The following is a 15,738-nucleotide window of genomic DNA, read 5'->3' on the forward strand; positions in this document are numbered from 1 at the left end:
CATGTGCAGAGATAAAAGTTTGCAAAAATTCTGATTTAGTGAAATGTTCGTTTAAGGTTCAGCATGGTGGGGGTTGAAACAGAGGGTTCTGTTGAACTGTTTCTGCTGGGGAAAAGTAGCAGAAGAGGACGCCACAGACCTCTCACATTGCGTCGCGAGTTATTCTGCCAGGACAAATGGATCAGTGCACAGAGCACCTTGGAGGGTAAGACCCTGGACAGTTTGCTGTTGCTGATGGCTCAGAAGGCCTAGAGTTTGGACCAGTCTCTTGAGGAGGAGTCATACATCCCTGGCGAGGAAACATAGCGCTACCAGCATTGCTTTGAACTCTGCTTAGTAATGTGCTTTAGCACAATGGTGCTTAAAAATAGAGGTTGGTCTCTAAAGGATGTCGTTTAAACCGGTGCTGCACCCAACGACATCCTGGACGACTGCTTCATCCTTGGTCCACCATGGTACTGGCCGCTGACGAGGCGGCCTGTGGACATGGTGACAGCAGTGCTAGCAGCATGTCTAGTGGCAGGTGCCCAGCATCATTGTATCAATGCAATTCGAGAGAGGTGCCTAGCTGAACAGCTGTCGTACATGAGGACCAATTGGCCCTGCAAATGCCCAAAGGGGGCCTGTCTGCCTGGCAGCAAAACAATTGAATCACTGGTAAGTGATGACAAAGATCAAACGCTGACCAACATAGGGAAACCATGAAAGCAGGGGAGGAGGGGAGGAGGTCGTGAATTCAAAAGCAGTAAATATGCCGTGGGTAGCACTGAAGTGGGTAGAGGAACTATCAAGAACGAGAAAAATCAGTCTGTAATAAGTTGGACAGTTCCCCATCTGTTGTAGTGGCACACCTCACCGGGAGTGGTGTGTATGGAAATCCAAAGGAGGAGAAATGGGTGCAGGAGTTGCTGTACTAATGCAGACAGTTTAAAGTAAGGAAGTGTCCTACCTGAAGGAAGGTAGAAATTACAGTTATTGCCAAGGTCATCTACAGTAAACACTTGCTTCTAAGCTGATGTGGGGGCGATTCCAGTCACTGATACCATCTGCATGAACTGAGGTACTGACCCCTCCAGATTCTACCCCAGGTTTAGCACGGTTCCGACAGACTCTCGGATAACCCTGAAACGTTGGAAAACGTTTATCAGAAAAGTGCATTTCTTGCAGAGCAGAATGGAACACAATAGGAGGTGACAGGATGTACTTCCCATCGGTGAGAATACCATCTATTGCAATTCTAATGGATCATGTAGCTAGACCCTAGGTTGGACTTAAACTGAGGTCATATCAGTCTGGTTGTCGCTGACAAGAATATGGTGACATCTATGAATGTCAGATTCAGGTTATGAGGATGGAGATGGCACCTCTGGGGCCACCAGGAGGGCTTGTCTTGGCACTTAAGTTTCATCTTTTTCTTCTCCTCTATGAGGTGGAGGAGAGAAGGGCACAGATGGAGTATGGGCATCTGCAAGATCTGGAACCATGGGGGAGGACCGTGGAGAACACAGCAGGGTGAGGGTTCCTAGGAGTGGGAAAGAGGGAATCCCATCACAAGCAGGTGCCAAAAATTTGGGCTTTTCTTCTGCCAGGAACTGGGAGTGGCTCCCAAAAGAGAGGTCATGGGAACTACAGGTGATTGGGGGAGGGGAGGATACAAGTTCAAGAAAGTGACACCAGGTGAAGTCATTTTGGTGAGCCTCAACGTAAGACAAACAATCAAGGGACTTTTGGATCTTATTCTCTCCCTTGTAAACTGGAGCATCTGGCAAGTGAGGGGAGTGGCGGTCATGACGACTGACATACAGGTGGCGGAACACAGGGGCTTCGTTGATGGAGTGGTTGTTCAGAACAGCGACCGTTTCCACGAGTACTGATGCTCCAGGAAGACAAGCAACGACTCCTTGGCATACTTTGGGAGGCAACAGTTGAGATATCGGTAGTGTGATACCTTTGTTGTCAGGGGGCTCAGACAGATTTGTACTTAAAAGTGTCACCCAACTTCCTGCAGTTCGTTATTTACCAGAGTGGAAAGGAGCTGTGACGAGGGAAGAGAGGAGAGGAAAGGAAAGGAAAGGAATCATCAATGTAGACGCCAAGGAGGGAGTTTTCCCCAAATGGGTCACAAAAACAGAAAATTTAGTAGTGGAGATCAGGCCTCCATTGGGGATCAGAACGCCAGGAATAATGATAGTGAACAGGCGGGAGGAACGAAATTTCAGGCAATACAGGAAACCAAGTGGATAGCCAGGTAGACATATATCCAACACCGAAGTAGGGGAAGGAGGCGACAGCGGGGAAGGAGCGCGGATAGGGAGGGAGGGCAGGGTGAAGGGAATGCAGCCATGAAATGGAAGAATGGGCTGCAATAGCTCGGGGGGGGGGGGGGGGGGGGGGCGTTGGCACCACACACCAACTCACGAGAGAGAAGTTAACACCTAGGTGACGTAGGAGGAATAGCCGAAGGATTTCTGGTCAAACGAACAGAGGGAAATAACATGGATAGAAAATGATGTAACTGTATTTACATTCTTTATGAAAAGGATTGTAGGAGAGAGAGAGTTACTGTCAACAGTTGAGTGATAAATCTAACAGCCATGGGAAATGGAATGAGGTGGTGGGGAAGGAATACCAGAAGGGTTGCTGAAGAATGAGCTTGGTACCAGGAATGAGAGAGAAGATTAAGTTCTGCAATAAATATCAGACGGTAAAAGCTAATACTCTGTTCATGAATGACAAGAGGGTAGCTCAGATGGTAGAGCACTTGCCCGCGAAAGGCAAAGCTCCCGAGTTCGAGTCTCGGTCGGGCAGACAGTTTTAATCTGCCAGGAAGTTTAATATGAGCGTACACTTTGAAGCAGAGTGAAAATCTCATTCTTCACGGAGATCCGAATTGTGAAATGATTTGGGTAAAGGTCACGGTTAAAGCAGGCTCGGACATGGTAATTTGATGTCTCTATAAGCCCCCGGGTTCAGTAGCTGTTGTGGCTGAGCACCTGAAGAATAATTTGGAAAATATTTCGAGTAGGTTTCCCATACCATGTTATAGTTCTGGGTGGAAATTTTAGTTTGCCGGATATAGATTGGGGACTCAAACGTTCATAACGGGCGGCAGGGAAAAAGCTTCCAGTGAAATTTTTTAAAGTGCTTTATATGAAAACTATCTTGAGCAGTTAAAAAGAGAACCGACTCGTGGCGATAACATATTAGACCTTCTGGTGACGAACCGACCCGAACTATTTGAATCAGTTAATGCACAACAGGGAATCAGACATCACAAAGCGGTTACTGCATCGATGATTTCAGCCTTAAATAGAAATAGAACAATCTTCCTACCTTTTTTAATGTTTAGCAAAAGTGACAAAAAGCAGATTACAGAGTACCTCACGGCTCAACACAAAAGTTTTGTCTTAAGTACAGATAGTGTTGAGGATCAGTGGACAAAGTTCAAAACCATCGTACAATGTGTGTTAGATGATTATGTGCCAAGCAAGATCGTAAGAGAGGAAAAAGAGCTACCGTCGTGCAACAACTGAGTTAGAAAACTGCTGCGGAACCAAAGGGAACTTCACAGTAAACAAACATAGCCAAAGCCTTGCAGACAAAAATTACGCGAAGCGAAATGTAGTGTGAGGAGGGCTATGCGAGAGGCGTTCAATGAATTCGAAAGTAAAGTTCTATGTACTGACTTTGCAGAAATACCTAAGAAATTTTGGTCTTATGTCAAAGCGGTAGGTGGATCAAAACAAAATGTCCAGACACACTGTGAGCAAAATGGTACTGAAACAGAGGATGACAGACTAAAAGCCAAAATACTAAATGTCTTCTTCCAAAGCTCTTTCACAGAGGAAGACTGCACTGTAGTTCCTTCTCTAGATTGTCGCACAGACAACAGAATGGTAGATATCGAAATAGACGACAGAGGGATAGAGAAACCATTAAAATCGCTCAAAAGAGGAAAGGCCGCTTGACATGATGGGATACCAGCTCGATTTTACACAGAGCATGCGAAGGAACTTGCCTCCCCTCTTGCAGCGGTGTACCGTAGGTCTCTAGAAGAGCGTAGCGTTCCAAAGGATTGGAAAAGGGCACAGGTCATTCCCGTTTTCAAGAAGGGACGAACAGATGTGCAGAACTATACACCTATATCTCTAACGTCTATCAGTTGTAGAATTTTGGAAACGTATTATGTTTGAGTATAATGACTTTTCTGGAGAAATCTACTCTGCAGGAATCAGCATGGGTTTCGAAAAAGACTGTCGTATGAAACCCAGCTCGCGCTATTCGTCCACGAGACTCAAGGGGCCATAGACACGAGTTCACAGGTAGATGTCTTGTTTCTCGACTTCCGCAAGGCGTTCGATACAGTTCCCCACAGTCGTTTAATGAACAAAGTAAGAGCATACGGACTATCAGACCAATTGTGTGATTGGATTGAGGAGTTCCTAGATAACAGAAGGCAGCATGTCATTCTCAATGGACATAAGTCTTCTGAAGTAGGAGTCATTTCAGGTGTGCCGCAGGGGAGTGTCATAGGACCGTTGCTATTCACAATATGAATAAATGACCTGGTGGATGACATCGGAAGTTCCCTGAGGGTTTTTGCAGATCATGCTGTGGTGTATCGAGAGGTCGCAACAATGAAAAATTGTACTGAAATGGAGGAGGATCTGCAGCGAATTGACACATGGTGCAGAGAATGGCAATTGAATATCAATGTAGACAAGTGTAATATGATGCGAATTCATAGAAAGATAGATCCCTTATTTAGCTACAATATAGCAGGTCAGTATCTGGAAGCAGTTAATTCCATAAATTCTCGGAGTACGCATTAGGAGTGATTGAAAATGGAATGATCATATAAAGTTGATCGCCGGTAAAGCAGATGCCATACTGAGATTCATTGGAAGAATCCTAAGGAAATGCAATCCGAAAACAAAGGAAGTAGGTTACAGTACGCTTGTTCGCCCACTGCTTGAATACGGCTCAGCAGTGTGGGCTCCGTACCAGATAGCGTTGATAGAAGGGATAGAGAAGATCCAACGGAGAGCACCGCGCTTCGTTACAGTATCATTAATAATCGCGAAAGCGTTACGGAGATGATAGATAAACTCCAGTGGAAGACACTGCTGGAGAGACGCTCAGTAGCTCGGTACGGGCTTTTGTTGAAGTTCTGAGAACATGCCTTCACCGAAGGGTCAAGCAGTATATTGCTCCCTCCTACGTATATCTCGCGAAGAGACCATGAGGATAAAATCAGAGATTAGAGCCCCCACAGAAGCATACCGACAATCCTCCTTTCCAAGAACAATACGAGACTGGAATAGAAGGGAGAACCGATAGAGATACTCAGGGTACCCTCCGCCACACACCACCAGGTGGCTTGCGGAGTATGGATGTAGATGTAGAGGTGAGGTATTTCTGGCTGACACCGGGAGATACGGGAAGATTTGAATAGCACATATTATGGTAAGGCACAGATTCCACCATCACGCACTGGATTGTAAGGCCCAACCAAGAGATGATTCACCGAGTAATTTACTAGTGATTAAGAGTAGGCTGAAGTTTAAGGGACTGTTCAGAAAGAATCAATGATCGAAGTGGGATTGCCGACGACTGAAGACTCAAACACGACTGAAGTTCTCTAAGGCTATAGACACTGCGATAAGGAATAGCCGAGTAGGTACAGATATATCTAAGAAGAGCGATCACAGAAATTAGAAAATCTGTATGTACAAATCAGTTGAAATGCGAAGAAACCATGGGTAACAGAACGAACACTTAAGTTGATCGATGGAACAATTAAGTACAGAATTATGACAGGAAATACAGAAATACAAGTCACTTAGTAATGTATGTAAGTGTAGGGCAGCTAAGGCGAAATGGCTATATATGAAGTGTGTAGAAAAAGTTATCTGAACGACTGGCGGAGCTTATAGGAAAGTGAAAACAAAGTATGAAATTATAAGCAGTTGTGGTACCATTAAGAATGTAATGCGAATTCCGCTGTTAAGTGCAGGAGAAGAAGAGCAGGTAGGTAGAGAGGAATAGATGAGAGGCAGACTTGTCTGACTACGTGAGAACAGGAAATTTGAATCAATATTGATAAGGGAGCCATTATTAGAAACAATTTGGAACCGTTCTGGGAAAGAGAAAGCAAGGCAGAAGGAATTGACAGTATACAATTATAATTTCTAAAATCACTGTGGGAAGTGGCAACAAAACCATTTTCTCGTCGATGTGTAGAATGTTTAAGACTGGCTACATACCATCGAACTTTCGGAAAAACATTATGGACGCGATTCCGAACATTGCAAGTGCTAGAACGTGCGATAATTATCGCACCATCAGATTAACAGTCCATGCAAAGAAGTTGGTCACAGGGGGAGACAGAATGGAAAAGAAACTTAAGATGTGTTAGATGATCAGTTTGGCTTTAGGAAAAGTAAAGGCACCAGAGAGAATTCTGACATTGCTGTTGATAATTGAAGAAAGAAAAATTCAAGACACGTTCATAGGATTTGTCTACCGGGGAAAGCCGTTCGACGGCATAAAATTTTGCATGATTTTCGAAATACTGAGAATGATAGGAGTGAGTCACTGGGAGAGAGACGTAATATACAACGTATAATGGAGCCCAGACGGAGTAGTAAGAGTGGACGACACGCAAGAAGTGTTCGGATAAACATGGGTGTCAGACACGAATGTAGTCCTCCGTCTACTGTTCCGTCTGTGCATCGATGAAGCAACGATGGAAATATAAGATTCAGGAGTGGCATTAAAATTCTACTTGAAAGGGTAGCAATGATAAGATTTGCTGATGACATTGCTATCCTGAGTGAATGCGAAGAATTGCAGGCTCTGATAAATGGAATTCACTGTCTAATGAGCACAGAATAAGTATTGGGAGTAAATCGACGAAGGACTAAAATAATGAGGTATCAGAAATGAGAACAGCAAGAAACTTACCAGAATGGCTCACGAAGTAGACGAATTTAAGGTATTCTGTTACCTAGGCAGTAAAATAGCCCACGACGCAAGAATAACAAGCAGCAGACTAGCAGTGGTAATAAAGGAATTCCTGGCCGAGAGCTGTCTTAGTATCAGAAACAGGGCATAATTTGATAAAATTTCTCAGGATGTACGTTTGGAGCAAAGATCTGCACGGCGAAAAGTGGCATCTGGGAAAAGAAGCGAACCTTAACATCTGAGATGTGCTGCTACAGAATACATAAAATTTGACGGACTGATAGGGTAGGGAATGAGGAGGCTCTCCGAAGGATCAAAGGAAAGAAACAAAAGAATGCTGAGGATGGTTTGATATTTTTTAACATATCATCGAGTAACTCCCTTGGTTTTAGAGGCAGCTGTAAAGGTTAAGAATTATGGAGGAGAAGAGAGACTGGAATAAGCTGCATCCTGAAAATAACTGGTGAGGGAGACAATTGCAACTTTATATGAAGTCTGAACAGGAAGAATCTATGATGGGCCGCTTGAAACGAGTCTGAAGGCTATTGACTCCTACTTAATCTGCTGTGATAATATCCGAAATTAACCATTCCACCGGGAACTTATAATATTACATCGGTTGCATTCGAGTTCTCTGATGGAGTAAATGGTTTTCAACAGATTTTTACAATTACGGAACAATTTAATTGAATGAATCTGAAAATAGAAACATTTCAGATCAATAAAAAATTACGCTCAAAGATTTTCACCCTGGTTTACCGCCTGGGAATTTGTGATCAATCTAGAAGACGTTGAGTAATAACTTGACCGCGTCCATTTTTCCATTTTAATCTTATACTAATTCTTCGGTAGGAGTTAATGAAAACTAGAACTTTAAATACGTATGAACACGTAACTAAATACCTATCGACCATCTGCATTTCAGACATCGAGTGAAGTGATGATCCCGGTTGGAAGTGAACTTCCAGGCTCCGACCTCACATCCATAAAGTGCGGATTTAAGCATCCCTTAATGCCATCTTTGGAAAGAGCATCGCCTATTTCATTTAGGAGTCTTAAGCTTCCGTATCTTGTGCTTCGCCGAAATAATGGCGTCAACGGGACGGTGAAGTTTGACATCCACATCCTTGAAATGGAGGCATAATCCCACAGCTCCATAAAGAATGTAAATTCATGGAAAAAGATGGTCTCACTTCACGATCGGCCATCAGTTGCTGTAATCAATCTCAGACGTTTAATACCTCAGCATATCTCAAGAGCTATCCGAATGAGACTCACAGATACGAATGTATTTAACGTCCCACTGTTGGAAACATTCGAGCACAAATCCTTATTAGGCAAAACTGAAACAATCGATCACGTTTATCTCAAAGAAAATTTTACACTATTTGCCTTAAGTGATTTTGGAACTCCATGGAAAATCAACAGATTGTCCGCTGACGATTCGAACCACCTTCCACGCGATGCGGAGCATTGTTACCTCACCGCACTTCTGACGGTCGGTACAAGAAGGGTGGCGTGCATTGCGGACAGTTCACCCATTTCATCTTTCACAGTTTATTTACGACTTTAAAGGTCTAAATGATATGCCTCAAAATACTCAATTACTTTTTCATAATGTAAAACGAGTTTTCTTCATGTCGCTTTATTGTTTCACGAGCAGAAAGGTCTTTAACATGGTGCGAACATAATTAGGCTATGCTTGAAGTCATTGTTCCACAACGTTCCTCCGGCATTCACAATCGCTGACTTTACTTCAACTCAGCACCCAATTATCACCTCCAACATTTAACCTATACCTCGTGCTTTTCGGCAGGTTGTGATATCACAACTATGTGCTAAACGCAATCTTTGAAAATTATTTCTAGCAGCTACTTCATGAGCCCACGGGAATGGTAAACGGTTGTGAAAACACACTACCTCTTAGCAACAAATAACCCTGATTTAATAACCAACATCAAAACCGACGTAAGGATTAGTGAACACAGGATTGTCGAAGTGAGATTGAATACTGTTATCCCCAAATAATCGAAAAATAAGCTAAAACATTCCTATCCAAAAAGCAGATAAAAATTCACTTGACGCCTTCCCGAGAGACGATCTCCACTCATTCCAGATTAATGATAGTGTAGACCAGATGTGGCTTAAATACAAAGAAATAGTATCGGCAGCAATTGAGAGGTTTATACCAAATAAACTAAAACGACGGAGCATATCCTCCTCGGTACACAAAACGGATAAGAACACTGTTGCAGAAACAACGACGCATATGTGCGAAATTGAAAAATCCATAGTACCCTAGATTGGCGATCCTTTGCCTAAGCTCGAAATTTAGCGCGGAGTTCCATGTGAGACACCATTAACAGTTTCCACAACGATACTGTCTCGAAATATGGCAGAAAATCCAAATAGATTCTGGTCGTATGTGAAGTATATTAGCGGCAAGAAACAATGCCTTCTCTGCGCGATAACGATGGAGATACTGTCGAAGACAGTGCAGCCAAAGCAGATTTACTAAACATGGCCTTCCGAAATGCCTTCACAAAAGAAGTAAATATTCCAGAACTCAAATTTATAACAGCTGCCAACATGAGAAACGTTTAAGTAAATATCCTTTGAGTAGTGAAGCAACTCAAATCAATAAAACCAAGTCCTCTGTTCCACAGTGTATACCAATTAGGTTCCTTTCCGAGTATGCTGATGCATTAGCTCCATACTTTACAATTAGACACAACCGCTCGCTCACCGAAAGATCCGTACTCAAAGACTGGAAATTTGCACGGGTCACATCAATATTCAAGAAAGGTAGGAGTAATCCACTGAATTACAGGCCCATATCGTTAACGTCGATATGCAGCAGGATTTTAGAACATATATTGTGTTCGAACATCATGAATTACCTCTAAGGAAAACTGTCTATTGACACATTTAACATGGGTCTACAAAACAACGTTCCTGTTAAACAACTAGCTCTATTCACATAAATTCTGGATTTGAGGAAGGCTTTTGACACTGTACCACACAAGCGGCTCGTAGTGAAATTGCGTGCTTATGGAATATCGTCTCAGTTATGTGACTAGATTTGCGATTTTCTACCAGAGATGTCACAGTTGAAGTAATTCACGGAAAGTCGTCGAGTAAAATAGAAGTGATTTCTGGCGTTCCCAAGATAGTGCTATAGGCCCTTTGCTGTTTTTTACCTAAATAAACGATTTTGGAGACAACCTGAGGAGACTTATGGGGTTGTTTGCAGATGATGTCGTTTCTCGACTAATATAGTCATCAGAAGAGCAAAACAAACGGCAAAACTATTTAGAATAAACATGAATGGAGCGAAAAGTGGCAGTTTACCCTAAATAGCGAAAAGTGTGAGGTCATCCACTTCAGTGCCAAAAGGAACTCAAACTTCGGTTACACGATAAATCAGTCTAATATAGAAGTCTTGAATTCCATTAACTACCTAGGTATTACAATTACGAACAACTTAAATTGGAAAGAACACACAGAAAATGTTGTGGGGAAGGCTAACCAAAGACTGCGTTTTATTGGCAGGGTACTTAGAAAATGTAAAGGACCTACTTAGTAGACTGCCAACACTACGCTTGTCCGTCTTTTAGAAGACTGCTGCGCGGTGTGGGATCCTTACCAGATAGGACTGACGGAGTACGTCGAAAAAGTTCAAAGAAAGACCGCACGTTTTGTATTATGGCGAAATATGGGGAAGAGTCAGAAATACAGGATTAGGGCTGGAAATCATTAAAAGAAAGGATTTTTCGTTGCGACGGAATCTCAGGAAATTTCAATCAACTTTCTCCTTCGAATGAGAAGGTGTTTTGTTGACACAGACCTAAATAGGGCGGAAGCTTCACCACGATAAAGTAAGGGAAATCAGATCTCGTACGGGAAGATATAGGTGTTCATTCTTTCCGCGCCCTATGCGAGATTGGAATAATAGAGAATTGTGAAGGTGGTTCGATGAACACACTGCCAGGCACTTTAATGTGATTTGCACAGTATCCATGTACATGTAGATGATTTAAGGGGAAGGAAGGGACGGGGGGGGGGGGGGGGGGTAGGTGTACCGCATAAAAAGCACAGACTAGCCTACAAATTGGGGCATTCGAGTTGAGTACTGATCACGACGGCAACATTGGACAACGTGTATTTAACTGACAATGATTACTGTATGGAAGTGGAAATACTTCTAGAATCCTGTGAACCCTGTTCCACCAGCAGTACACTTGTTAACGTGACACTAATTGGATGACTACATTAAATTGCTGAATTACTCATGTTACAGTAGGTTTAAAATAATGCAAGAGCTCAGAATCCCACAATATGTAGGAAATTATTTCTCAGTGAGAGACGGGTGGGAGGATAACTGAAATACTAGAAGCGATTAAGAGACAAAGAATGCGCTCTGCACATGAATAGCTAGGCAGTTTCATCATCTATAAAGAGTCCCATCTTCACTAATATTTTACACGGAGAATGACTATCTGCTTAAGTACGCGCAAGACACACATTCATACCGAAACGCTCAAATTGTAGCTATGTACCAATAGTGAACAAGGTGAACGATATTGGACATCCAACGACGTTGGTGGTGATGAAGTTTTGTTGTTGGTAAACTTTGCATGACATGTCACATTGCAGAGTTGGAATTTTTATGTCAAGTTTTAAATGTTTTACTTTATTTACTTTGAATGAGAAACACAGCGACTTGCAAGAAATTTGAGGCGAGATAACAAAATACGAGCGGTTGTAGTCTAGAATATAGCCAATGGCGTACTTACGACTCTCACAAATGAATGTCAGTGCTTGGCGTGTGATGTGCGAACAAAAGGTGAATAGCTATTCGTGTTATGCAGCCAATGAGAGAGCAGTGGGCAGATGTGTTTCGAAGGAAAAAACATTCCTGCAAGAAACAACGCTTATAAATTTAAATGCTGCTTGTTTGAGTCGCAGCTATTTGAACAGTGCTAGTATATGCAAATTAAGGACAACTTCGGAATTCAAGACATCCGAAAAAGCAATGAAATATTTGTCACCACTGTCTTTCTACGCAATCGATCTGCGCGAGCATACTAAGTGGATCAGTTTTCTGAATAAAATCATGGGAGGAGGAAGGAAAATCTATGTGTTTTAGTATGTCAGACGTGCCACTATTATAAGTAAAAATTCATCCACCTGCCTCCCTTATGATTTAATAAGACATTTGTCACTTGATGTGCTCGCGCACAACGGTAGCATAGTCATTTCACCACAACATTTGATAAATTTTCATGTCTCTGCAATTAATCCGTAAGACATGCACCAATGTCAGTCTAGTTTATAGCACTCGCTCCCACAGAATATTGCTCAAACTTACTAACACACCGAAAAATAGTTAATGAAACAATGGTTTCAATTTAGCGGTTAGAAATATATTGAGTCTTCTCGCGTCCCATTTGCAAAGGTTGATCCCACTGGCTACTCGGAACTGACGCGTTGCCGACCTATTGTGCGGAAGGTAACTTCCACCATGACTGCCGCTGGCCCTGACCTAGACTTTAGCCACAATGAGCAAGATTAGTAATTTAGTGCGCTCCATCGTCTAGCATTTGAAGTACTATATGTAGGTTGAAGACATGGCATTCGTCAGATTTCTATAATAAAGCTCATCGGAAATTACTTTACAACTTCTCCCTATTGCAAAACGTTGGTTAAACTAAGATAACGTTAACATCCAACTACGCTACAAAACGGACAACCATTTCCAGTATTCCGAAAGGGATCAAGAACACATTTAACAAACATAGTGGCACCAACCTTCCAGAAACACGTAGGTGACTGAATTGTCACAAGAGAAATTTTATCTAAAAGATGACTACGTAAATCATGTACACTTTAAGTCTACAATTTGGCTCTTCGATAAAGCTCCACCTTGCTGTCTTGTGGAGACGAGTGAATGTAAATGACAAATATTTGCCATCAGCTAAAATACCTATAGCAGTAACAGTCAATTACCTTAAATCAATGTTGAAAACGCATTTATGTCATTCTTTTCTCACTTACCACGACAACACTCCGTCACTACGATGATTACCACAGATACTGTGACTCCGGTTTCAGAGTCAGTAAACATTTTAGATCATGAAGACAAATTGAGATTGTCATAGCACGCCTACAAAAATTTTACCTCAATACCGTTTCGAGATAGCCGAGCGTAAAAAAGACTAGGAGGGTAACCTGCATGTTACCTTCGATCCTGCAAAGATTGACTTTGCTGGAATTTAAGGTTGAGGAGTAACGTCATTCCTCAATCACTTTTCCATCTAGCTTTAAGTTGCTTTACTTTTAGTAGGGATTAGTGGCACCATCTTGTGAAATGCTGTCAGTCTGTAGTAGTATCTTAGGTAACACGTCTGACATTCAGTTCTCAGGTAAGGGACTCTTTTCTGGGGACCAGAGATACAAAATATACACAACTAAATTAACTAGAATTAGTAGTCGGGCTTAGTGTGGGACTGGAAAACCTTACTGCCCAAAGTGATCACATACTTGTATGTTATAGATATCACGGAAAACATTACTAATTATTTCATTGTTAGTTGTATACCTAATCATAGAACAATGGACTGGACTTTCATATGCAGAGGGAAAGCTAAACAATTTATCAGAACAAAATGGCGTAAGAAATTTTCTAAGAGGACCAAGGTTACTAAACTACACCTGGCAACTAAACCGTTCTTAAGCACACAAGTATTAAAGAAATCCACAAAGGTCTGTAATTGATGTCGCGAATGTACAACAAGCTGCCACATTAAATATATGACTATAAAGCAAGTCTCTTATAGAGAAACGTGTCATGGTCTAGAGGTTGATAATGTCTTACTGTGCTGACTTCAGTATCTCAATCATGAGGAACGATAACTCACTTTCAGTAGGACTGAAGAAAGGACATCAAGAAGTGAATGGGGCGTTGCTGCCTGTTCATGGTTTGGGAAACGAGTGTCAGTGTGTACAATGGCTAAGAAAAGAAAAACTTTTCATTATAAGTAACCGGAACGAACCGTAAATAGAACACTGACCACTGTGGGCTGCGCAGTTGTTAAGACCCTGACATTCGTAATCGAGTTTGCTCTGTCCTGGAATCCTTTTTCTATGTTTTTTTTATTTACAAAATCATTACCGTCCAATGTCAGCCATTTCTTCTTCTGTCCAATTCTCATGAAAGCATACTCGTACGTTGTACGTACATTTTAACCATTTATTCTTAGTATTACAAATACTGAATCATATGAAGCTCATCCCTGCTTCAATAAATAAATTACTGTACTAAGTATCTTAAAATTTCACTTTTGCGTAACATTTTCCACCTTTGTCTCGCTCAAACTCCGACATGACGCTTCAGCTTTCTCACAGAATTAGAGAGCCAAAATTGAACATTTTAAGCTCTGAATAGCTTATTTACAGATATGAACCTGGAAGTTTGTAAACAAGATCGCAAGATAGTTACGAAGGAATTACAGACTGTGCCCACATAAACACAAGTAATGTTTCAAACGTTCACAATAGCAAATGGTTGTCGCATTTTTATGCTGCCTGACAAACTTGTGTTTGACCAACAGTAAGTCGAAATAAAATGGTTATCTGAGCAGATGTAAGCAAACTGTACGTTTTGTCCTTATTCCATTATGGGAGGTGGGGGGGGGAGGAAGAGTTTTCAACAGCATTCTGCATTTTTTCCTCTAGCAACAAAGAAAGAGAGACAGCATACACTTTTGTAAAGGACCTGCCTTACGTTGAGACGAAAACCGTATAGCAAATTTTCAAATATGCCAATTGAAAAAGTAATTCCTCGTATAAAACAGGATGTACTTCAATTTGTCATGGAGAACCAACATTTAATTAGTGACGAATCGGCATTAATTGTTACACAACTGCTGAAGCAGGTGTTTCAGTTGACATATACGCTAAACGCTGTCGGTTACTACAGAGAAAAGTGAATCACCTGCTGAGACACGGAGGATCGAGCTGAGGCAGCGCGCAGCTGGGCAAGCCCACAGGACACAACTGTCCTCTCCTCTTCCCTGCGCCTAACAGTAAACAAGAGAAGCGCGGCGCCTCTGACGGCTGTTGTTCGAACTACAGGACGAAGATTGCCGGAATCTTGGTTTTAAATTAAAGGAATATATTGCGCTACAACATATACCACTCTTAATGTCTTCTTTCTGTGCAAAAAAGTTGCCATAGCTTTTTTCCACGTTTACACAGATCATTCCCAAATATCGGTGGAACAAAACGTGCGGGTACAAGAATACCGGCTTCCGAAATTTTCAGTTCTGATAGAGATGTTGACTTCACTGCATGAAAATACTGAAATACTTAATATTTCCTTCGCTAACAAGGTTCTCACTATATAATGCACATTAACAGGTGCATGAAAACTTATGTGATCAAACATGTAACCTCAACTCATTTCCCGTCTGGAATTGCACCCAAATAAAAATCAAATGATATAATTGCCGGTATTCAAGCACGTCGACACCTCAGTTTCAACCCTGTCTACCCTTCAGCCATACAAGCCACTCCCTAACGCGTCATCATTGCGTGACAACAATGCATTCTGTTCTACAACATAGTTCTCTTCTAACAAACAAGTCTTTGTTCGTGCGTACTCTGTCCCTGTACAACATCCACACCTCCATCTTTAATAAACGTTCTTTTAACCCTATTACACCACCCGAACCTCTCCCTATATCTTCCATGGTAAAGATAATGTCACTT

General features: G+C 41.9%; 1 protein-coding gene across 2 annotated transcripts in view; it reads right to left on the bottom strand.

The window, feature by feature from the left end:
- LOC126327459 (uncharacterized) overlaps positions 1-15,112 on the bottom strand; it is a 55,322-nt gene extending 40,210 nt beyond the window's left edge. Inside the window, exon 1 of one of the 2 annotated variants that reach the window (XM_049995889.1) lies at positions 14,963-15,112. The gene's annotated coding sequence lies outside the window, so the exon portion shown is untranslated. Of the gene's footprint in view, positions 1-7,869; positions 7,902-14,962 lie in introns of those variants that run through there. The other variant, XM_049995890.1, reaches the window with a different exon arrangement.
- Positions 15,113-15,738: the final 626 nt, after the last annotated feature.

The sequence above is a fragment of the Schistocerca gregaria genome, chromosome 2 (genome assembly GCF_023897955.1).
Source record: "Schistocerca gregaria isolate iqSchGreg1 chromosome 2, iqSchGreg1.2, whole genome shotgun sequence".
In the NCBI taxonomy this organism is placed as follows: Eukaryota; Metazoa; Arthropoda; class Insecta; order Orthoptera; family Acrididae; genus Schistocerca; species Schistocerca gregaria.